This window comes from Panthera onca, chromosome C1 (assembly GCF_046562875.1).
Source record: "Panthera onca isolate mPanOnc1 chromosome C1, mPanOnc1 haplotype 2, whole genome shotgun sequence".
Lineage (NCBI taxonomy): Eukaryota > Metazoa > Chordata > Mammalia > Carnivora > Felidae > Panthera > Panthera onca.
Window position 1 is genome coordinate 35,367,332 of NC_138346.1, and position 24,645 is coordinate 35,391,976.

The following is a 24,645-nucleotide window of genomic DNA, read 5'->3' on the forward strand; positions in this document are numbered from 1 at the left end:
GAACTGGACACCTCCTGTTGGAACTCTTGCTTTAGGTCTTGCAAATGCTAGGGGCAGGTCTGCTCTTTCCTGACAGCCCGGCAGTGATATTTGGTGGTCACCAGGTAAGCAGTCATGTCAATCTTTAAATTTTTCCTCTCCCTTTTCCAATCTATGCTAGAAACTAAGGAACTTGGTTTTTAGAGGGAATGTGTTTCTAGTCCATAGGAATTTGGTTTTGTTTAAACTTTTTTTTTGGATGTGCAGTTATAAAATTAATGCACATTCATGTAAAAAATCATGTACAGTTGCTGTAAAATCTAGAAAATAACTTCAAAATGCAACCATACAAAGAGAACTATTAATGTTATACATATTTCCTTCCATTTTTATTCTCACTGTGTATATATTGTATATATAAACAATTTTCTCCTTACAAATTTGGTGTCAGAGTGCTCAATTAAAATTTTTTGTACTTATATCATTCTTATTTTCAAATTCAATATTACACAAAAAAGATTTTTTAAGATAGCTTAAGTTCCAATCATGTGGGTATGCGATGTTTTATTTAAATTTAAATTTATTTATTTAAATAAAAATATATTTAAACATTTATTTAAATGTTTTATTTAAATTTAAATGCGATCCCCTATTGCTGGGGCGCCTCAGTGAGTTAAGTGTCTGACTTCAGCACAGGTCATGATCTCATGGCTTGTGAGTTCGAGTCCTGCATCAGGCTTTGTGTTGACAGCTCAGAGCCTGGGGCCTGCTTCAGATTGTATTGCCCTCTCTCTCTCTGCCCCTCCTTCGCTCATGCTCTCTCTCTCTCTCTCAAAAATAAATAAAAACATTTAAATAAAAATAAATAAATAAATGAACTATTGGGACCTCATCAAAATAAAAAGCTTCTGCACAGTGAAGGAAACAATCGGCAAAACTAAAAGGCAACTGATGGAATGGGAGAAGATATTTGCAAATGACATATCAGATAAAGCGTATCCAAAATCTATAAAGAACTCAAACTCAACACCCAAAAAATAAATAATCCAGTGAAGAAATGGGCAAAAGACATGAATAGACCCTTCTCCAAAGAAGACGTCCAGATGGCCAACTGACACATGAAAAAATGCTCAACATCACTCATCACCAGGGCAATACAAATCAAAACCACAATAATATACCACCTCACACCTGTCAGAATGGCCAACATTAACAAGTCAGGCAACAACAGACGTTGGCGAGGATGCAGAGAAAGAGGATCTCTTTTACACTGCTGGTGGGAAGGCAAACAGGTGCAGCCACTCTGGAAACAGTATGGAGTTTCCTCAAGAAATTAAAAATAGAACAACCAGCTACGACCCAGCAATTGCACTACTGGGTATTTATCCAAGGGATATAGGTGTGCTGTTCTGAAGGGGCACATGCACCCCCATGTTTATAGCAGCACTATCAACAACAGCCAAAGTATGGAAAGCCCAAATGTCCATCGGTGGATGAATAGATAAAGAAGATGTGGTGTGCATATATATATATATATATATATATATATATATATATATATATACACACACACACACAATGCATACACACACACACACACACACACACACACACACACAATGGAGTATCCCTCGGCAATCAAAAAGAACGAAATCTTGCCATTTGCGACTATGTGGATGGAACTAGAGGGTATTATGCTAAGTGAAATTAGTCACAGAAAGACAAATATCATATGACTTCACCCATAGGTGGAATTTAAGATACAAAACAGATGAACATAAGGGAAGGGAAGCAAAAATAATATAGAAACAGGGAGGGGGACAAAACAGAAGAGACTCATAAATATGGAGAATAAACAGAGGGTTACAGGAGGGGGTGGGGGAGGGGGGATGGGCTAAATGGGTAAGGGGCATTAAGGAATCGACTCCTGAAATCATTGTTGCACTACATGCTAACTAACTTGGATATAAATTAAAAAATAAATTAAAATTCATGAAAATAAATAAGCATTAAAAAAATAAAGAAGTAAATAAACATTAAAAAAATGAAATTATCCCCTACTGTTGAACATTTAAGTTATTTCTAATTTTTGCTATTATAAATAACATTGTGACAAATACTCTAGTATATAATAAACCTCTTCCAAGATTGGTTCTAAGAACAATTCTGAACATCAGCTATTAGGAAAAAACTGGCATTTATTATGCAACTGTTATGTGCTTGCCACTGTGTTTGGGACTTTATGTACATCATTTATGTGTATCATCTAGTCTTCCCAACAGCTTCCTCAAAGTGTTATCCCAATTATACCATGGAGGAAGTTAAATCCAAATTAGAAAGTTTCAGGGCTGGGACTTGAGTGAGGTCCTGTCTTCTCAAAGTTGGGGACACCAGGATTCCTTCCTCCCAGGAAGATGGGTTTGTGGTGGTTGAGGGCCAATGGAAGGGAAGGGGTAGAAGGACTGGGAGAAGAACATGTGCTTTTCACGAGGTCCCACCAGCATCCCAAGCCCTGTTGGTCAGGTTCATCCTGATAGACCAAATATGGGAAGCTGCAGATTAAAGGAGACAGAAGGAAAGACACACTAGCTTTGTTCTCGGGTTTCTTTTCTTCTTGACCCAAACATTTCCCTCCCCCATTCATTTGACAGAAATATAACTCTATTGAAGAAAACAAGGATGGCAAAGCAGGAATCCTAGAGTTGTTAAATACCAAAAGAAGTATTAAAAAAAAAAGTTTATTTATTTATTTTGAGAAGGCAGGGAAAGGCAGAGAGAGGGTAAAAGGGAGAGAGAGGATGCTAAGCAGGCTCCACATTCAGGGCAGAACCCAACATGGGACTCGATCCCACGACCAGGAGACCACGACCTGAACCAAAACCAAAGTCAGATGCTCAACTGACTGAGCCCCCCAGGTGCCCCCCAAAAGAGGTGTTAATAATGATAATAATAATGATGATGATAGTAGTAGCAGTGGTAATAGTAGCTGTATTAATTGTAGTAGACGTTATATTTAGCACTCAGTATGTGCTAGTCTCATGTATTGCACTTTACAGACATGATATAATATAATCCTCATGATCATAATCTTTTACAGATAAGGAAACAGAGGCTTAGGAAGGTCAAATAATTTATCAAATTATATAGCTAAAGAATAGAATTTGAAGCAGTGCATTCTGATAATGAAGTTCATGCTAATAAAACCTAACTTTGTATTACCTGTAATTGTTAATAACAACAATAATTTCCTGGTTGTCTACCACAGTACAGTGCTTCCCATTCATTAAGGCATGCAATGCTCAAAACAACCCCTTCAGAGACAGACATGGGGAGCAGGGTTCCCAAGAGAAGACTGAAAGGCCCTGGAGCCTCCTGAGTTAGAACAGTAGCCCTCCAGGCTGCCACTGACCCCAGGGGCTTGTTACCCTGAGGGGTTCTTCCTTCTGTTGAATCTATTTCTGCCTTGAAATCTGGCACAGGTCTTTCCTCTTTGCTTATCTGACTACAGAGTTCTAGCTAAGTAAGTTGATTCAAGTAATCTTTAAATTCATGAAGAAAGTGAAACTGAAATGCAGGCGACAATGGAAGGTACCTAAATTCTAGGACACATAATTTCAAACAAATAATGAATGAATAAATGACTTGAAAAATGAATGAACAAATAAATAAACACATATTACTGCAATCTGTCTTGCTTCCCCAGCTCAGGTAAATAGTAATACTAATATTTATAGCTGCCGTGTACTGTAGCGAATGTTTTACATGGATTATTCATGTCAATTTTGTTTACATAGTTCTCTAGTCTCCATTCCTCGGTCTTTTCTTTAGATATTTCCTTGCATGGACCCTTGGGCATCATCTTAACTTGTTCTCACTTTTCCATATCCTTTTATTTTTTTTTTCAACAATTTTGGAATCCAAACATCTCTGGCTATATAACTTCTGCAGCTTATGAGGTATATTTTTGAAGGAAAAATATATTTTTTAAATTAATAATTCCATATAGTCTTTACTAGCTACTTAACATAGGTTTTTTGGGGTGCGTGTAGGGAGTGGGCAGAGGAGGGTCTGATGCTAATGCTCTATGGATGTTACGTATGCTTAGTAGCTACTGATTCCACACAACATGAAAGATGAAAACGGTTTGTCCTCTCTTCCTCATAGGCCATTAGTACTAATCAAAGATGGAATTGGATTCAGAGAAGACAGGTATTTATTTCACAAAAATGTTTTACTTTGGCTATGATTCCATAAAATGTTCTGCTGAAATGGCAGTGTGAGAAATAGACTCTTCTCTGCTTCTCCTCATCACCAAGCTAGATATTAGGAAGATGGTCTAATCCGTTTTCAGTTAGAATATGTTATTTTATAACCTTCACTTTCAAAGAAGCCATTAAGGTGGTACTTGTCTCTATTTCTGAGAAAAACATCTAGTTACCCTCACTGCGATGGGCAAACTGGTAAACCTCTGAGTCTAATGCACAATATTGTGCTTCCTTGAAGACCAATTTCATGTAATGGGTGTGATGCTTTGCTATTTAACATAGAAGTACTAGCCCAGCAGCTATCAGTTGTTCATACTCCCAGGACTAAAACCTTCCCCACTTTCCACAATGGGTCTGTGTTCAGGTCAGCAGCAGTAATTGCCCAGGTAGAAGGAAACGCACAATATTTCAACCCAAAGGCCACATCTCTGCCCTTGGTGTGTCTCCCTTGTTCATAACTAGGAGCCCCTCTCCCTCCAAAAAACCATATACAAAATCCTGGTAGTTTTTCTAGATTGAACTAGTGTCCTCAGAAGACATTCAGGATACAGTTCTGGAGTGCACTCTGTGGAAGGATGCAGAGCAGGAAATCAGTGAGGAGGAAGGGAAGGGATTGAGGAAACCCCTAGAGGGGAGTAAGTCACATGCTGAAGATGAGTACATTGCATGAGCAGAGGCACATGCTTTGGTTTCAAACTACCTTCTCAAGGATGTGGGTATAGTGAGCAGTGTGGAAAACTGTCCCCCTGTGAAGGAATTAGCAGCAATGCTTACTGTTCAGTATAATAAGATAACATCACCTTCTGGGAGGCTTACCACCCATTATAAAAGATTTGAGTTCCTTAATCTCAGGGTTCCTCTACTATATGCAGCCCATGGCACCTCCAGGTGTCAACTGGCCCTCACCACATTGCTTTGTGGGAATTGGGGCCTGGAAAGCTAATTGGAAATGCTACTACTCTAGCAATGCTATTGCTGTGAAGAACATAGTCTTTTGCCTCTGACTCAGGAGTCTTGTGTTTTCTGCTAGCATCATCAAACTGTATCAGCCTAACTTGTTAGTTTGTAAGTAAAATCCCAGACCCTTTAAAGTTCCTGTCAGTCATCAGATGATATTAAAAAATCATATAACATTGGAAGGACTGACCCAATCAAAGAGGAAGTACCTCTCATAAGGTTGGGAAAGCATGTTTGGGACTATAGCTCCTAGATCTAATCAGGGTGTCATGGTATTATAACGATTTCTGTGTCTCTTTAGACGAGTGATTCTCATCTTTATGGGAGGGGGTCACAGACTCCTGAGAATCTGGTAACAGTTATGTGAATATGTCCTCAAAGTCACATGTGAATATATACACATTTTGCACAAAATTTTCTGTATTCATCAACTGCTTAAAGATATTAATTGTCCCTGAATCAGTCCCTGATTAATCAGTCATTAATCAGTCCCAATCAGGGACTGATTCTCCCTAGGGGTAAGAACCATGGTCACACAGCTCACAACACAGAAGGAACTCAACTAATGCTTATAGAAGGGCACATGAATAAATCTGAGAAAGAAATAAGTAAATTAGTAGACTAAAAACTTACCTAGATGATGGGTGCCTGGGTGGCTCAGTTGCTTAAGCATCTGACTCTTGATCCTAGCTCAGATCTTGATCTCAGGTCGTGAGTTTAGGCCCCAAGTTGTGCTTTGTGCTGGGTGTGAAGCCTACTTAAAAACAAACAAACAAACAAAAGCAAACACAAACTTACCTACGTGATATTCCAAAATATGAAACTAAAGAGGATACTAGTGACATTGGGTAAAGGGAAGTAATAATAATAAAGGGGGTCCTGGTGATTCTCCAGGAAAAATAACAAAGAAAATGGTACCAGGAAAACAAATAGATTCAGAGAAGGGGGTTAGGAACACAGATTCTATCTTCTGCGGAAAGACAAAGGGAAGAGAAAGAGCGGCTAGGGAAGTGGGAGACTGTATCTGGAGAGGAGAAAGACCTTGGACTGAGACTGAGAGGGATCCAATCTCTAACTGCGGGGCTTTCTTTGGACTGGGGCCGGCTCCCTGTTCGCGCACCTGGGGAGGAGGGGAGCCAGGCCTGGGTGCAGTGGTAGGTTAGAGGCTCAGTCCACAGCTGGAGAAAGTGGTTCCCTCCCTGGAGGGCTGTGCGATAGTACGTAACCTGCCTGTGTCCGCCACGCCTGGGCGCAGCGGCTGGGCCAAGGGCATCGTCTGCAGGAGGAAAAGGCCGCACGGTTTCCCTGCAGTGCCGTGGGAAAAGACAAAGGTTGCCTGCGCCTGCCACCCCAGGGGCTTGCGGCGAGGGCGGCAGCTCAGTGCACAGCAGGAGAAGGCAGTCCTCCCTGAAGTGCTGTGGCACAGACAAAGCCAGCCAGGACCACATATCACCACTCTGAGAGGCATTTCCCCAGGGCCAGAGCACATGAGTGGGACTTTGAATCGTAGCCAAGCGTAGGGTCAGGGAAGTTGGTGGAGCGAGAAGGACCACCCATCTGCGCCCGCAGCACAGTGAAGATGACTCAAACTGAGTCCACCGGGTCTGGCTCCATGGAGAAGAGACTGGGGGGGGGGGGGGGGGGGGGGGGGAGGGGGAAATCACTATTTCCGCCCCACCCCCCCAAGGCGGGGCCTCAGGGATCACTTCCTGGACCCATAGTAGAGGTGGGTCCAGATAATGCCAAACCACGCCCCTTTGTAGCACATGCACGGGAGCAGCACAGACCCTTCAGACAGCTACTACCTACAAGCGATGCAGCGTTGCCTGGATTAACTCTAGGTCAATTCTGGATATACAGATATATTCCACGACCCCCTCCCCCCAATTCTCCTCCTTATCTCTTCCCTCCACTAGGCTGGTTACTCTGATTATTGGTCTGTCTAAACATATTTAATCCATTGTCTTGATACATGTTCTACACCTTCTTCTTTACACTCCTTTCTCTCTGAAATAATCAAGCCATATAGTTTCTCTGTATGAGTAACTATATCTTCATTTCATTTTCCCCACCTCCTTCTTTATTTTCCTTTCTCTCTCTGGATTAAGCCTTTTAGTCTCTCTGCCTAATCAATGTTTATTTTTTCTCCTCTCCCCCTCCCACCCTCGCTCCTGTCATTTCTCTCTTTGTATGTGCTCTACCATCAGCACAGCCTCCACCCTCTTCTTTACTTGTAGTCAGTGTTTTGGGGTTTTTTGTTTTTAGTCTTTAGGTTTTTGTTTTTGTTTATTTGTGTTATTTGTTTGTGTGTTTGCATGTTTTTGTGTTCTGTTTGTCTATCTGTTTTCCTTTACAGGGCTACTCCAGGAACAAATCAAAGCACATCTGGTGGAGGGTCCAAAATATTACTACAAGCAGGGTAATAAAATAACCAAAGTTACAACACAGAGCAAGTAACAATCCCTGAAAAAATACCTCCTGAAGGGCCAGGCCCTGTACAGTGTATTACCCTCCTTTAATATAGCAGTGCTCGCAGGTGCAGAGCATACAACAAGCTTTTAAAATGAATAGGGGACAGAATACTAGCCAAAATGATGAAACAGAAGAATTCTCCTCAAAAGAAATCCCAGGAAGTAGCAACAGCTACCGAATTAATCAAAACCGATTTAAGCAATATAATGGAACAAGAATTTAGAATAATAGTCATAAAATTAATCACTGGTCTTGAAAAAAACCATAGAGGACAGCAGAGAATCTATTGCTACAGAGATTAAGGGACTAAAAAATGGTCATGATGAATTTAAAAATGCTATAAATGAGATGAAAAATAAAATGGAGGTGGTTACAGTGCAGATTGAAGAGGCAGAGGGGAGAATAGGTAAATTAGAAGATAAAATTATGGAAAAAGAGGAAGCTGAGAAAAAGAGAGATAAAAAAATCGAGGAGTATGAGGGGAGAATTAGAGAACTAAGTGATGCAATCAAACACAACAATATCCATATCATAGGAATTCCAGAAGAAGAAGAAGAGAGAGAAAGGGGCTGAAGGTGTACTTGAACAAATCATAGCTGAGAACTTCCCTGATCTGGGGAAGGAAAAAGGCATTGAAATCCAAGAGGAACAGAGAACTCCCTTCAGACATAATTTGAATCAATCTTCTGCATGACATATCATAGGTGAAACTAGCAAAATACAAGGATAAAGAGAGAATTCTGAAAGCAGCTAGGGATAAACGGGCCTTAACATACAAAGGTAGACACATAAGGGAAGTAGCAGACCTATCTACTGAAACTTGGCAGGCCAGAAAGGAGTGGCAGGAAATCTTCAATGTGATGAACAGAAAAAAAAATATGCAGCCAAGAATCCTTTACCCAGCAAGTCCGTCATTCAGAATAGAAGGAGAGGTAAAGGTTTTCCCAAGCAAACAAAAACTGAAGGAATTCATCACCACCAAACCAGCCCTACAAGAGATCCTAAGAGGGACTCTGAGTGAAATGTTGCAAGGACCACAAAGTACCAGAGACATCGCTACAAGCATGAAAACTACAGATAGCACAATGACTCTAAACCCATATCTTTCAATTATAACACTGAATGTAAATGGACTAAATGCTCCAACCAAAAGACATAGGGTATCAGAATGGATAAAAAAATCAGACCCACCTATTTTCTGTCTACAAGAGACTCATTTTAGACCTGATGACACCTTCAGATTGAAAGTGAGGGGATGGAGAACTATCTATCATGCTACTGGAAGTCAAAAGAAAGCTGGAGTAGCCATACTTACATTAGACAAACTAGACTTTAAGGCTGTAATAAGGGATGAAGAAGGGCATTATATAATAATTATGGGGTCTACCCATCAGGAAGAGCTAACAATTATAAATGTCTATGCACCGAATTCGAAAGCCCCCAAATATATAAAACAATTAATCACGAACATAAGCAACCTTATTGGTAAGAATGTGGTAATTTGAGGAGACTTTAATACTCCATGTACAAAAACGGATAGAAGATCTAGACAGAGAATAAATAAAGAAACAAGGGCCCTGAATGATATATTGGATCAGATGGACTTGACAGATATATTTAGAACTCTGCATCCCAAAGCAACAGAATATACTTTCTTCTCGAGTGCACATGGAACATTCTCCAAGATAGATCACATTCTGGGTCACAAAACAGCCCTTAATAAGTATAAAAGAATTGAGATCATACCATGCACACTTTCAGACCACAATACTATGAAACCTGAAATCAACCACAGGAAAAAGTCTGGAAAACCTCCAAAAGCATGGAGGTTAAAGAACATCCTACTAAAGAATGAATGGGTCAACCAGGCAATTAGAGAAGAAATTAAAAAATATATGGAAACAAATGAAAATGAAAAAACAACAATCCAAATGCTTTGGGATGCAGTGAAGGCAGTCCTGAGAGGAAAATATGTTGCAATCCAGGCCTATCTCAAGAAACAAGAAAAATCCCAAATACAAAATCTAACAGCACACCTAAAGGAAATAGGAAGCAGAACAGCAAAGACACCCCAAACCCAGCAGAAGAAGAGAAATAATAAAAATCAGAGCAGAAATACACAATATGGAATCTAAAAAACAGTAGAGCAGATCAATGAAACCAAGACTTGGTTTTTCAGAAAAATAAAAAACATTGATAATCCTCTAGCCAGGCTTCTCAAAAAGAAAAGGGAGATGACCCAAATAGATAAAGTCATGAATGAAAATGGTATCATTAAAACCAATCCCTCAGAAATACAAGCAATTATCAGAGAATACTATGAAAAATTATATGCCAACAAACTGGATAACCTGGAAGAAATGGACAAATTCCTAAGCACCACACACTTCCAAAACTCAAATAGGAAGAAATAAAAAATTTGAACATACCCATAACCAGTGAAGAAATTGAATAAGTTATCAAAAATCTCCCAACAAATAAGAGTCCAGGACCAGATGGCTTCCCTGGGGAATTCTACCAGACATTTAAAGCGGAGATAATACCTATCCTTCTCAAGCTGTTCCAAAAAATAGAAAAGGAAGGAAAACTTCCAAACTCTTTCTATGAAGCCAGCATTACTTTGATTCCTAAACCAGACAGAGACCCAGCAAAAAAGAGAACTACAGGCCAATATCCCTGATGACTATGGATGTAAAAATTCTTAACAAGATACTAGCAAATCGAATTCAACAGTATATAAAAAGAATTATTCACCATGATCAAGTGGGATTCATTCCTGGGATGCAGGGCTGGTTCAATATTCGCAAATCAATCAATGTGAAACATCACATTAATAAAAGAAAAGAACCAGATGATTCTGTCAATCGATGCAGAAAAAGCATTTGACAAAATTCAGCATCCTTTCTAAATAAAAACCCTCAAGAAAGTCGGGATAGAAGGAACACACTTAAACATCATAAAACCCATTTATAAAAAGCCCACAGCTAATATCATCCTCAGCGGGGAAAAACTGAGAGCTTTCCCCCTGAGATCAGGAATACGACAGGGATGTCCACTCTCACCACTGTTATTTAACATAGTGTTGGAAGTGCTAGCATCAGCAATCAGACAACAAAAGGAAATCAAAGCCATCAAAATTGGCAAAGATGAAGTCAAGCTTTCACTTTTTGCAGATGACATGATACTATACATGGAAAACCCAAGAGACTCCATCAAAAGTCTGCTAGAACTGATACATGAATTCAGCAAAGTTGCAGGATACAAAATTAATGTACAGAAATCAGTTGCATTCTTATACACTAATAATGAAGCAACAGAAAGACAAATAAAGAAACTGATCCCATTCACAATTGCACCAAGAAGCATAAAATACCTAGGAATAAACCTAACCAAAGATGTAAAAGACCTGTATGCTGAAAACTATAGCAAGCTTATGAAGGAAATTGAAGAAGATACAAAGAAATGGAAAAACATTCCATGCTCATGGATTGGAAGAATAAATATTGTTAAAATGTCAATACTACCTAAAGCAATCTACACATTCAATGCAATCCCAATCAAAATTGCACCAGCATTCTTCTTGAAGCTAGAACAAGCACTCCTAAAATTTGTATGGAATCACAAAAGACCCCGAATAGCCTAAGTAATATTGAAGAAGAAGACCAAAGCGGGAGGCATCACAATCCCAGACTTTAGCCTCTACTACAAAGTTGTAATCATCAAGACACCATAGTACTGGCACAAAAACAGACACATAGACCAATGGAATAGAATAGAGACTCCAGAATTGGACCCACAAAAGTATGGCCAACTAATCTTTGACAAAGCAGGAAAGAATATCCAATGGAAAAAAGACAGTCTCTTTAACAAATGGTGCCGGGAGAACTGGACAGCAACATGCAGAAGAATGAAACTAGACCACTTTCTTGCACCATTCACAAAAATAAACTAAAATGGATAAAGGACCTGAAGGTGAGACAGAAAACCATCAAAATCCTAGAGGAGAAAGCAGGAAAAAACCTCTCTGACCTCAGCTGCAGCAATTTCTTACTTGACACATCCCCAAAGGCAAGGCAATTAAAAGCAAAAAGGAACTACTGGGACCTCATGAAGATAAAAAGCTTCTGCACAGAAAGGAAACAATCAACAATACTAAAAGGCAACCAACGGAATGGGAAAAGATATTTGCAAATGACATATCGGACAAAGGGCTAGTATCCAAAATCTATAAAGAACTCACCAAACGCCACACATGAAAAACAAATAATCCAGTGAAGAAATGGGCAGAAGACATGAATAGACACTTTTCTAAAGAAGACATCCAGATGGCCAACAGGCACGTGAAAAGATGTTCAACGTCACTCCTCATCAGGATAGTACAAATCAAAACCACGCTGAGATTCCACCTCACGCCAAATGAACAAATCAGGAGACTACAGATGCTGGCGAGGATGTGGAGAAACAGAACCCTCTTGCACTGTTGGTGGGAATGCAAACTGGTGCAGCCGCTCTGGAAAACAGTGTGGAGGTTCCTCAAAAAATTTAAAATAGATCTACCCTATGACCCAGCAATAGCACTGCTAGGAATTTACCCAAGCGGTACAGGAGTGCTGATGCATAGGGGCACTTGTACCCCAATGTTTATAGCAGCACTTTCAACAATAGCCAAATTATGGAAAAAGCCTAAATGTCCATCAACTGACGAATGGATAAAGAAGATGTGGTTTATATATACAATGGAAGACTACTTGGCAATGAGAAAGAATGAAATCTGGCCATTTGTACCAACGTGGATGGAACTGGAGAGTGTTACGCTAAGTGAAATAAATTAGGCAGAGAAAGACAGATACCAAATGTTTTCACTCATATGTGGATCCTGAGAAACTCAACCGAAGACCAGGTGGGAGGGGAAGGGGTGGGGAAAGTTACAGAGAGAGAAGGAGGCAAACCATAAGAGACTCTTAAATACTGAGAACAAACTGACAGTTGATGGGGGGTGGGGGGGAGGGGAAAGTGGGTCATGGGCATTGAGGAGGGCACCTGTTGGGATGAGCACTGGGTGTTGTATGGAAACCAATTTGACAATAAATTTTATGAAAAAAAAGGAAGCAAAATGCAGCTCCCTACCCCCCCCCACCAAAAAAAAAGAACACAGATTCTACAACCAGATTGCCTGGGTTCCAATCCTGACTATTCCACTTGCTAGTGATGTGATCTTGGGCAATAGGTTAAGCACTCTGTACTTCAGTTTTGTCATCTGCACAATTGGCACATAGTAACTGCCATAGTATATGGCTGGTATAAAGTACTCAGTAAAAGTTAGCTTTTATGGTGGTGTCTAGATATGAAAGCACAGACTATGGGTGATAAAGAAAAGAGGACTTGCAATTTGGGGGCAATGATGCTACTGTTGTCGGTGCACCTGGGTGGCTCAGTCAATTAAGTGTCCGACTTCGGCTCAGGTCATGATCTCAAGCTTGTGGGTTTAAGCCCTGAATCGGGCTCTGTGATGACAGCTCAGAGCTTGGAGCCTGCTTTGGATTCTGTCTCCCTTTCTCTCTGCCCCTTCTCTGCTCATGCCCTCTTACCCGCTCTCAAAAATAAATACACATTAAAATAATAATAATTTAAAAAATGATGCTGTTGTCTAACAGACATCACCAAAAACCTAGAGCGATGAGACCCACTAATAGTATCTGACAAAAAAACAAAACAAAACAACTAACAAAGAAGGCAGAGACGATATACTCATGAAATATAAACATGAGTGGAAATCCAGGAACCTCAAAGGAAAGAAGAGGATAGAAACTTTTTGGGTGAGAGCTTAAAGAGAAATGAACAGAAATGTGCCTACACACAGTGCTTGCTGAAGGTAACTGTCTAGATTCACTACTTCTTCTTTTGTGTCTTTTTTAACCTGACTCCCCTTTATTGGCCTTTACTGGATTTTTAGATCTGTCTCCAGGTCCTCAGTTTTTGGCTAAATGTTGAGAATTCTACTCCTGCCTTATTGAACCCAGCTTCCTTTGTCTGAAGCATCCTCTGCAGCCCCAATACGGGATCTCTTCACACCTCTGACCCCATCTTACCAGTTGAACCAACATCTAGTTCTCAGCAGGGTGGACAACACAGGCCACTCGTTCCAACCAAAGAATGGATGGGGCTTCCCTAAAGCAAATTAAAAAACTGGAACAGAGGAAGGATACAGCTGGGAATTACCCAGGTTTGAAAAATTCTACCATTTCTAAAGAAGAGGGGATAGAAAAGGTTCTCTTCTGGCTCAAAAATGAGGGGAATAAATGAGGGGGGTGGCTGTCAAGCTAACCATAAAGCCTGTAACAAAATGTTTGGGGAGAACATGCTTGGGTTTATAACATGAGAAAGAGAAGAACATAAATGTTGTTATTCAGGGCTGGAGGCTTATATTATAAAAAGCCAGTTTCAGAAAGTACAGCACAATGATGGACTTTCTCCCATTTACCAGAAACTATAACAAGAAAATATAGCACAAAATACACAGGAAGCTCTCAGAAATGAAATTTGGAAGATGTAATTGTAAATGAGGAAGAACTAAGGAATTAGGAAGGCACTGTAACCAGACTGCACTCTGACTAGCAAAGATAAAGAAAGGACATGAACAAATGATGGAAGTAATGGGGCAAACTGACAACAGAGGCTAAAGTGTGATGCAGAGCAGTGTCAAGTTGTCTAAGAGATATATTTTGCAGAAAACACTACCAACCATAAAATGTATCAAACAGAGACCAAATATACTGCTCAATGAAGATAGAGTAATATTTACAGAAGTCAGAAGGCAGAACTGTCTTATTCCTATTTTTTCTTCCATATTTCTCACCAAAGGAATGCTTTGTAAACTGAAAGGATCAGACAAGCACAGTTAAAAAAAAAAAAGACTTGAAGCCCAGGATATGTGGAGATGCTAAGAAAGCACTTGGCCTTTAAATTTGTTCAAGTGGTCAGATCAATCAAGGTGAATTATGTCCTCTGACCTTACCATAGTTTGTTAATTAGATTGTGAAACCATGGTGAGTAATCTTTTTGAGACATCACAGAAAACAGAGCAGTGCTAGAACACCGGAGATAGGCAACTATTGTTCCTGGTTTCCAAAAAGATGGATTTCGCTGAAGTTGACTTTGCTCCCAGGCAACTTTCTGGAGCTCTTCTGGAATGGATTATTGATGAGAGGGCCTAGAGCAGTGGTCCCAAAGAGGAGACTGGGTACTCAAGAAAACTAGCCTCATTCCCTTTTTGAGATGAGATTTCTAGAATGAGAAACTCATCAGTGCTGTAGACACAGTGCACAGGGATTTCACAAGGCATCTGACAGAGTCTGTGCTCAGTCTTTGGAGGGGATAGAGAAATCTAAATGCACAATACCACAGAAGGGTTTGTACTTGACTGAACAACAGCTCAATGTTAACAATGTTGGTTAATTTTCTTCTGGTTTTTTTGCTTGGCTTATTGTGTTCAATATTTTAATTAAGGACATATCACATAGAAAGCAACATTCATCAGATTTTCAAATAATAGAAGTTTAAAAATATCTTAAAAGAACAGAATGCATATATGAAATTTAATGAGAATTTTAGTTTCCAAAAGGCAAAAGGGGGAAATACTACCTTAAAAGTCTTAAGGCATTTCAACTGAACGTAAGTTTATGAGTCATAAATGATTTTTTCCTAATTCCTAAGAGTCTATGATTTCCTAAGCATTAATCCTAAAATCACAATTGTAGCAGTAACAGCCACAATGAAATAAAAACAACCCAAAGGTCATTGCTTTTTTTTTTTTTTTTTTGGCTAGCCGTAAATACATAATTAAAAGATTTTTAAAGCCGTAATATTTCCAAACACCATTCCAATAACATTGCAATTGCATCAGTTACCCATGCGGACTGATTCAACGAGCATATGCTAGTGAAACATACATTACTCTAAAATGATCAGGAACAACTGATATAGTGCCAAGAAGGTAACAGTCATATGGAAAATTCACTTTATTCTCTGGCTGGCTGCCTCAGTTTCCTTTTCTGGTAAATAGGGATAGATAATACTTGCTAACATTGCTTGAGAGGCATGGATCATACAGATCAAAGGCCAAGCCCTTTGACCTATTTCCTCAGAGAAAAATGTTCAAGCATCTCTGCTCCTCTCGTAAAGACAATGTTCATTCTATTGTGTAGTGGTTTGTGACTCACCCCAAGCTTCCCACAGACTGCTCTGTGGAGGGCTCCAGGTAGTTCCTTAGCAAATACAGACACTCATCATCATGCCTGTGGTGTGGAATCCATGCTGGGTGGATGGCCTTTAGTAATCTTTTCCTAAAAGCAAGGAACACAGAGGATCCACCCTGAAAGTGAAGGGTAGGAAGCTCCTGATTGGTACAGGTAGAGGTAGGCACAGACCTGTCAGGTATCAACTGGAAGTGCTGTGATTGTTCACATTTAAGATGCCAACAGAAGCTTTCTGGGTACAGACTCTATGGAGGTAGCTGGGAGAGGAAGCCCTCAAAGTCAACCCAGGGCATGACTTCAAGAGCACAGTTTGGATTTATCTGAAGACCACAGACACTGAGAGTATCTGCTTCTATTTTGTTCTCTCCCTCATTTTGCTACTGCTTGGGGGAAAAAACAGCACCTGAATTGGAGGGATTTATTGTAAAGTCTTCTGCTCATAAAGAGAGCTCCAGCTTTTCTACTATTCATTTCTTGTTCTGATGTTGGAGGGCTATTTGACGTTCATTCACTATGGGACATTTTTACTAATGCATCTTAAGTACACGAGTTAAAAAATCCCATACAACTGGGCCTTGAGATTAATGTGCCCAGCTCTGTACCTCTGATGATCTGAGGAGTTTCTTGAAGGCAAAAGGACAGACCAGTGATATTTCTTCCCTCTGGCCTCTGGAACAGTGGTCTAACAGCAACCTTTAGGACACATCAATTCTTTATAGTCTAGAAAGGTATTTTTAGAACAAGACATAATCCTTGCTCCCAAGAGCTTTATAACTTAGTTTGGGGGCAATTTAACATATGTAGTTTTGATTAAAGACTATTACACGACATGCCCAATTCAAATATCCAAATCACAAAAGTATTTTTTTCTGGTAGAGGTTGCAGCATGGCTATTTACACAGACCAAACATAGAATATGCATCCTTGTTTTTCTCATTTATTATAGGAACTTTAAAGTGTGAATTGTCCCCTTTCTGTGTGCACAAAACCCAGAGCCTTCCTGGAGGGAGGATTCCTCCCTGAGACAATGAGATGGTTCACGGTGACACAGATGGGGTGTTACGGCCTCTGTACCACCTGCCCTCACATTTTTATGGGAGTATAATAAACTTCAAATAGTAATAATAAAGAAATCCATAGAAGGATAAGAAAATTAAGAAAAGAGTAACTTCTTCCTATAAAAGGGACAAAAACCTTCAGCTGCCTAAAACCCTAACCCATGGCTCAGACAACTAAGAAGCCATCTAAATCCATATTTATCCTGAACTTGTTAACATATACTCTTACTTGAACTAGGTGAATCCTGTTTTGGGTACTTCCTATGCCTTCTTTGGTGGTAACTGTGGCCCCAAAAGAGAGACCAGCAGATGAGGCACCAGGCAGGTGGTGATGGAGAAGGCCTTCAGAGTTTGGATGATGAAGCTGAAAAGACCTGTTGTCACTACAGAGGCAGTTTCCAAAAAAAGAAAAAAAAATGTATTTAGATGATTATAACAGTAATTACTTTGACATGAACATAACTAGTTGAGCACACATTAAAGTTTAGCCATCACATAAATGATTTTGGGTTTGAGTATGGCTATCTAAAAAATAAATATTTTATTACTTGGAATTAAGAAAGCCATTACCTCCTCCAAACTATCTTCTTAAAAACGCATTTCGGATGTTGAAATGATCTTGACTTACTCCTATGCCCTCTTCAGTCTGTTGATTGTTATGGTTCGTCAAATCATTAACTCATTACCCTTCAAGCAAACTCTAGATTATGTGTGAGCTTATAAAGAGAATACGAGGAACAGTCAAAGAAGATCACCTTGAAGGTGGGTCATTCAATAACTGTATCAGAGTATAAGCTCCCTGATGGCAGGTAACTGGTTCCCAGTGCCTGGGATAGGGGAAGCTTAATAAATACTGGTTGGAGGAATAATAAGGATAATTAGGCATTTTCCCAAATGGTCAGGCTGCTGAATGCATGTAAAATTCACTGTACCTCTCAAGGAGAGAATAAGGGAACTTGACTATGACCCTGAATGTGGCCGTCTGCCTTTAGGAGGGCTATTAGGAGGGTGGAGAGCAGGCTTTTAGACTTCTTATGGGGTCTCTTTCAGCCCTGAGGGTGTTTTGGGTCTGCTCTCTGTTTTCCTCTGATAAAATCCTGTCTATGCTCCCAACCTCTGATTTCCCCACCTTCCTCTGCCACCCCCACTCTTTTCCTCCCTTAAGCCAAGCTAGAACCTCAGTCTCAATGTAGTTCTTACACAATGCACACTTCATCCTGCCCTGGAATAATACTTCTTCCTACAACCACAGCAAACCCTTCAGTCAGTGAAATGGAACAAAATCATGTAAACATAATGCATTCAGGTGAATTTTTAGGTGTTAATGTTATTTGTTTTTAAATTCTAAAACTAACGCTTACTTTAAAAATATCAGTAATACAAAAGTATGTAAGTAGAAAGAGAAAATCCTCCTTCCCAATTTTCACTTTCCAGAGCTAACTATTATCAGATTCCTCCGTATCCACAATTTTCCCATGCAAATGCGTGTGCGCATGTGCATGCACACATACATGAATTGTTCTTGTTGGTTTCTAAAAGTAAAATCAAACTACTCATACTATTTCAAATCCGTTTTTTTTTTCCAAGTTACTTAGGCTCTCTGCCTCAATTGCCTCACCTATGAAATGAACAAAGAAGGGTTGTTGTGAGGATTAAATCAGCTAATACATGTAAAGTATTTGGAACACTGACTGGTACCTAGTAAGTTCTCAAAAAATATTAACTTCTTCTTTTTCCCACAAATTGTCCTCTATTAGTTTACATGAAGTTGTTTTCCATTTGTCACTACTACAAATACTGCTGCAATGAAAAATCCTTGGGCTTTAACTTGGCACATTTGAACAAGTATTCAGATTCTGAGAACTGGAATTTCTAGGTTGAAGGGTAAGCATGCTGCTAGGTCCAACTCACTCACCTTCCAAATGTGTGCACTTGTACAGAAAATCATGTATGAGAGTGTTTCCCCACAGCCTTCACCAACACTGCATATTATCCATTCCTGCCATTTTTCAAATATGTGAGGGAAATGACAGTCATAACTGGCACTTCTTGTTATCGTGAGGTTTTCCCTTTTATAATATATTTAGTGAATATTTGTATTTATTCTTCTGTACTTTATTTCCTCCTATCAGGTTTTTTACTTATCAATTTAAGTAATTTAATTATATACAATGGGTATTAACTATAATCTGCTATAAATGTCTGGATATCTTCTGCCAGCTTGTTAACTGTCCATTCGATTTTGAGTATCCTGCATCCTGGAGGAGCTCCATCCTCACCAGCCTCCTGGCTGTCATTTCTCTAGGCCATTCCATTGTTCTATCAGATTAGCCATTTCTGAGTGGTACAGACACAATATGACCAGTGGATCGCATGTCACGCACTCAGCCCACTGCTGTAGAGCAGATGCATTTACTTTGCTGTAAATTACGAGAGTGCACTTAATACTGTGTAAGCCCTTAGGGAGTGGTGATGGCTAACGCCTATAGGCAGGCAAGGCAAACCTTTTTTTTTCTTTAAATTTTTTTAATGTTTGTTTATTTTTGATAAAGAGAGACAGAGAGTGAGTGGGAGAGGAGCAGTGGGAGACACAGAATCTGAAGTAGGTTCCAGGTTCTGAGCTGTCAGCACAGAGCCCGACATAAGGCTTGAACTCATGAACCCTGAGATCATGATCAGAGCTGAAGTCTGATGCTCAACCCACTGAGCCACCCAGGCTCCCCCAGGCAAGGCAAACTTTTACCCAGAATGCATAACAACTTCTGTTAAAATAAATCACTGCTCCTTCCAGGGTGGAGTTGTCCGTTTGTCCTCCAGTGGCCAGATGGTCTCCTGGAAGGATGGTACTAACTTGGGGGCCAGTTCTGTGTTGCGGTGGGTTGGACATTCAGCAGTAGCAGTAGCCGCATGGAGGCAAAGTGCCCATCCCGCTGTCATGACTCTTCCCACACCCACTGTGTCATCAGTGGGGTGACCAATGGCAGAGATGACTAATGTCAAATGCCATTTTGTGTACATACTTGGTTGTTTAGTGCCTCTTTCATGGTGGGAGATTTCAACTGGAACTGCTATTTCTGGGTTGAAGGGTATGCATGCTGCTAGGCCCAAATAACTCACTTTCCAAAATGTGTGCACTAGTACAACAAAACATGAGCTAGAGAGTCTGTTTCCCTGCCACCTTCACCAACATGGTCTCAGGTGGACATAGCAGCAAGTGCTTTTGATGCAACTTCACAACATTCAGCCAATTAATTTTGCATGATATCCCATTTTAAGGAGCCAGGTGAATTTGTTTTGTGAATGGAAGAAAGGTAGTTTTCCATATAGTTTTTTCTAAATTTATGTAGAGAACAGTTCACGTTTTTTTCTTTTTGTTTTTTAATGTTTATTTTTGAAGGAGAGAGAGACAGAGTGTGAGCAGGGGAGGAGCAGAGAGGGAGGGAGACACAGAATCCAAAGCAGGCTCCAGGCTCTGAGCTGTCAGCACAGAGCCTGACGCGGGGCTCAAACTCATGAGCTGTGAGATCATGACCTGAGCCAAACTGACTGAGCCAGTCACCCTGAACAGTTCACATTTCTAATGTGCAATATGAAAATTTTGACACATTGTACCTATTCCCATATACCCACTCAGAAGTCTCTTGTCCCCAGTCTTCCAATCTTTCCCCTTCCAGGTTCTGCCCAGGTGGCCAAACCATTTGAGTCCGTGTATATACCCTAACCTTGGGCCACTCTGTTTTCTACACAAAGTGAAAAACCAGGTGCATTACCTAAGATTCTGCCCATTGGGAGAATTTTCCCTTACCACCTCTGAGTGGGGAGTGCAGATACTGACCATATCTGGCTTGTATACACATACTGATTTGTGAACCAAGCTCAGACTTTTTCTTTCTGCCTCAGTTTGTCATGAGGAACTCTCACTCTCCACCAGGGAACCATAGGTATGAACTGCAGGAGAGATGCTGATACAAGAGCAGTGGATAACTGGGGTCTGGGTTAGCTTCCAATCTGACTTGTGCTTGATTCTAGATGGACCACTTCTATTATACCTTCTTGCTTCTGGGCTTGCTTGATTGCATTTTAGCAAGACCCTGAAGTTATTTGTGTTCATTTTAAAATTTAAGAAGCACTACCTAGTGTCAGACAGACAGAAGGAAGGAAGGATGGAAGTGACAGCACCTTTTAGGCAGAGGACCAAAGCTCCAGAGCAAGAAACAGAACGGGAAATTCTGATGGTAAAAAAAGGGGGTGTTGAGACAACACTGGAGAGATAGCCAGGGGTCAGATCACAGAGGGCACATATGCCACCTTACAGATTTGGGACAGTACTCTGGTTGAATGAATAGGAAGCCATTGAAGGGTTTTAAAGAAGGGTGTAACATGATCATATCATGTCTGTGTGTGTGCATGTGTGTGTGTGTGTGTATCCACAAATTTGTATATAACTCTGGCTTAAATCTGATGAATGGCTTGGAAGGGAAGGAAAATGAATGCAGGACAATACTGAGGAGACAACCACATAGTCAGGTTGGAAATAATGGTGGCTTGGAACAACACAGTAGCCATGGGAATAAATAGAGGGAGAGGCAGATGTAGGCAATTTCTCTGAGGTGGGATTGACAGGACTTCATGCCTGAACACATACATGCACTGAGAGAATGAAGCATCTTGGATCACTCCCTCATTTCTGGCTCAATATCTCAGAGATGGCTGTACTGACAAGGAGATCTGTTTTGGGACGGAGGTGTCTTTGAGACACATCCGTGTGGCAACAAAAGCCAAACTTCAAGAACCAAGGGTCTTGGCCTTGGTACAAGAGTCCTTGAGTTGAGAATGTGACAGGGAGAAGGTGCCATCCATTAGTCTCTAGTATTTTATACATCAGTGTAGATGCTTTTTTCTGTCATTAATGCAAATAAAACATTTTTAGTGATAAGGTCTTGCTGTTTAGCCTCCTTTGAGGTCTTGTCCCTGAAGACCACTGAGATAGACTTCTTATGATTGTCACAACTTCTCAGTCTTCCCACATTTTATGTTTCTCTTCACATGCTTTTTTGTTTGTTTGTTTGTTTGTTTGAATTGAGATGTTGGGGCACCTGGGTGGCTCAGCCAGCTAAGCGTCTGACTCTTGATTTCAGCTCAGATCATAATCCCATGGTTGTGGGATCAGGCCCCAGCATGGAGCCTGCTTAAGATTCTCTCTTCCTCTCCCTCTTCCCCTCCCCTGCTCTCTCTCTCTCTCTCAAAAATATAAAATAAAAATTGAGATATAATACACATACCATAAAACTCACTTTTAAAGTGTGCAGTTCAGTAGTTTTTAGTATATTCACAGGTGTACAATTATCACTACTATCTAATTCCATAACATTTTCATCACCCCCAAAGAAACTCTATATCCATTAGTAATCAACTCCCCGTTCCCCTCTCCCCTCAGCCTTTGGCAACCACTAATGGACTTTCTGTCCCCAGGAATTGGCTTATTCTGGATGTTTCATATAGAAGGAATCATATAACATGCAGCCTCTTGTGTCTGGCTACTTTCACTTAAAGAATGTTTGCAAGGTTCATCCATGTTGTAGTATATATATCAGTATTTCATTATTTTGTATGGCTGAATAATATTCCCTTGTATGGATATACCACATTTTTTAAATAATATTTTGTTATCAGTTGATACAGTTGGGCTGTTTCTACTTTTGGTTATTATAAATAATGCCATGAACATGTGTGTATATTTTTGTGTGTACATATGTTCTCAGTTCTCTTGGGTATATACCTAAGAGTAGTCCTTTGGTAATTCCATGTTTAACTTTTTTTTTTTTTTTTTTTAAATTTTTTTTTTTTTCAACGTTTATTTTATTTTTGGGACAGAGAGAGACAGAGCATGAACGGGGGAGGGACAGAGAGAGAGGGAGACACAGAATCGGAAACAGGCTCCAGGCTCCGAGCCATCAGCCCAGAGCCCGACGCGGGGCTCGAACTCACGGACCGTGAGATCGTGACCTGGCTAAAGTCGGACGCTTAACCGACTGCGCCACCCAGGCGCCCCCCATGTTTAACTTTTTGAAGAACTGCCAATTTTTCTTCCAGTGGCTGCACCATCTTCATTCTTCCCAGCAATGGTTAAAGGTTCCAATTTCTCCACATCCTTGTCAACACTATTATCCATCATTTTGATTATAGCCATCCTCCTGGGAATGAAATGGTTTCTCATTGTGATTTTCATTTGCATTTCCTTAATGACTAATGACTTTGAGCATCTTTTTATGTGCTTATTGGCCATTTATGTATTTTCTTTGGATAAATGTCTGTTCAATTCCTTTGCCCATTTTTAACTTGCATTATGTATCTTTTTATTGCTGAGTTTTAAGAGTTTTTAAAATATATCCTACATAAACATCTTTATTAGATATATGACTTACAAATATTTTCTCCCATTCTGTGGTTTGTCTTTCAATTTCCTATAGTATCTTTTGAAGCACAGAAGTTTTCAGTTTTGATGAAGTCTAATTTACCCATTTTTTTTCTTTAGTCCCATAGACTCTTGTATACAGTGCCTGGATCCATTCTGACAATAAAAGGAGGCTGATAGCAGATGGGGACATATGAGAAAATGACAACTTTACAGTTCACACTACTAATAAAATTATTTAGAAAATTGCCTTTCACTAGACAGTGTAATTTCTGTTGGTGGATACAAGCCAAATATGAATCATACACAAATCATCTTCTATTCCATTCAGCTGGATGGATTTAAGAAACAGAGTAATAGAGAATATCATTCTAGAGGAAACCAGTTAGTATTTGTGCTATGTAAAATATGATTTCTAAATTGCTTAAGCATATCTATCAAAATCCAAATGGAACATTTAAAATCAGCATCATATAAAAGCAATCCTCTGTGAAATGATTTCTAAACTATGAACATTTATCTTTCAGACCTAGCATCTCAAAGCATAAACACTGGATAGACCGCTATGTTGGAACAGTCACCCCATTTCCCCAGAAATTTGTATTTGATTCATGAGTACATTCCAAGGAACACAGGATCCAGGTTTGTCTTTTGGAGTCTGGAATAAAAGAACAAATGTGGACATTTGTAACTTGGAAAATGTTTGTGCCAGGTGAGAAATAGCATAATGTAAAACAAGATAAAAACCACCCAGAGGGTGATCAGGACAATGAGAGGTCTCAGAATGACAGCATGAAAAATGTGGAAGAATCTAGGACAGGACTAAGAATCAGGGCAGGGCAGCTACAAGAATCATCACCTCACACTTGAAGAGGGGCAAATGAACAGTGCAATTAGTCTCTGTGTTCCTCTATAGTGAAGAAGTGATTCACGGGGCTTAGGAAAAGCTAGAAGGGGTGCCACGCAGAGCAAGTATTGAGAGGAGGTGAAGGAGGGGGCTCTCCCCTCAATATAAGGAACACCTTGTGTATAGTCAGAAGGGTCACTGTGAATGGCATGACTTTCCCCTATAATTAAATCTCATCACTGAAAGTGACCAAGGAGAACTGAGATGTTTACTCTGTGGGGGCGTTGATGCATGTGGGATTCTGCTCTTGGGGTTGGGCCAGAAAGGGCCCTTCCCACTTCACAGTTCAAACCAGGAAATACACATACAATCAAGTGCCTGATTGGGTAGAGTGAGA

At 40.1% G+C, this 24,645-nt stretch overlaps 1 pseudogene across 1 annotated transcript in view; it reads right to left on the reverse strand.

The window, feature by feature from the left end:
• Window positions 1-23,044: 23,044 nt before the first annotated feature.
• The window catches only part of LOC132671046 (aldehyde oxidase-like), a 71,196-nt pseudogene continuing 69,595 nt past the window's right edge, over window positions 23,045-24,645 (reverse strand). Inside the window, exon 29 of the transcript XR_013557029.2 lies at window positions 23,045-24,059. The product of XR_013557029.2 is annotated as an aldehyde oxidase-like (transcript). The remainder of the gene's footprint in view (window positions 24,060-24,645) is intronic.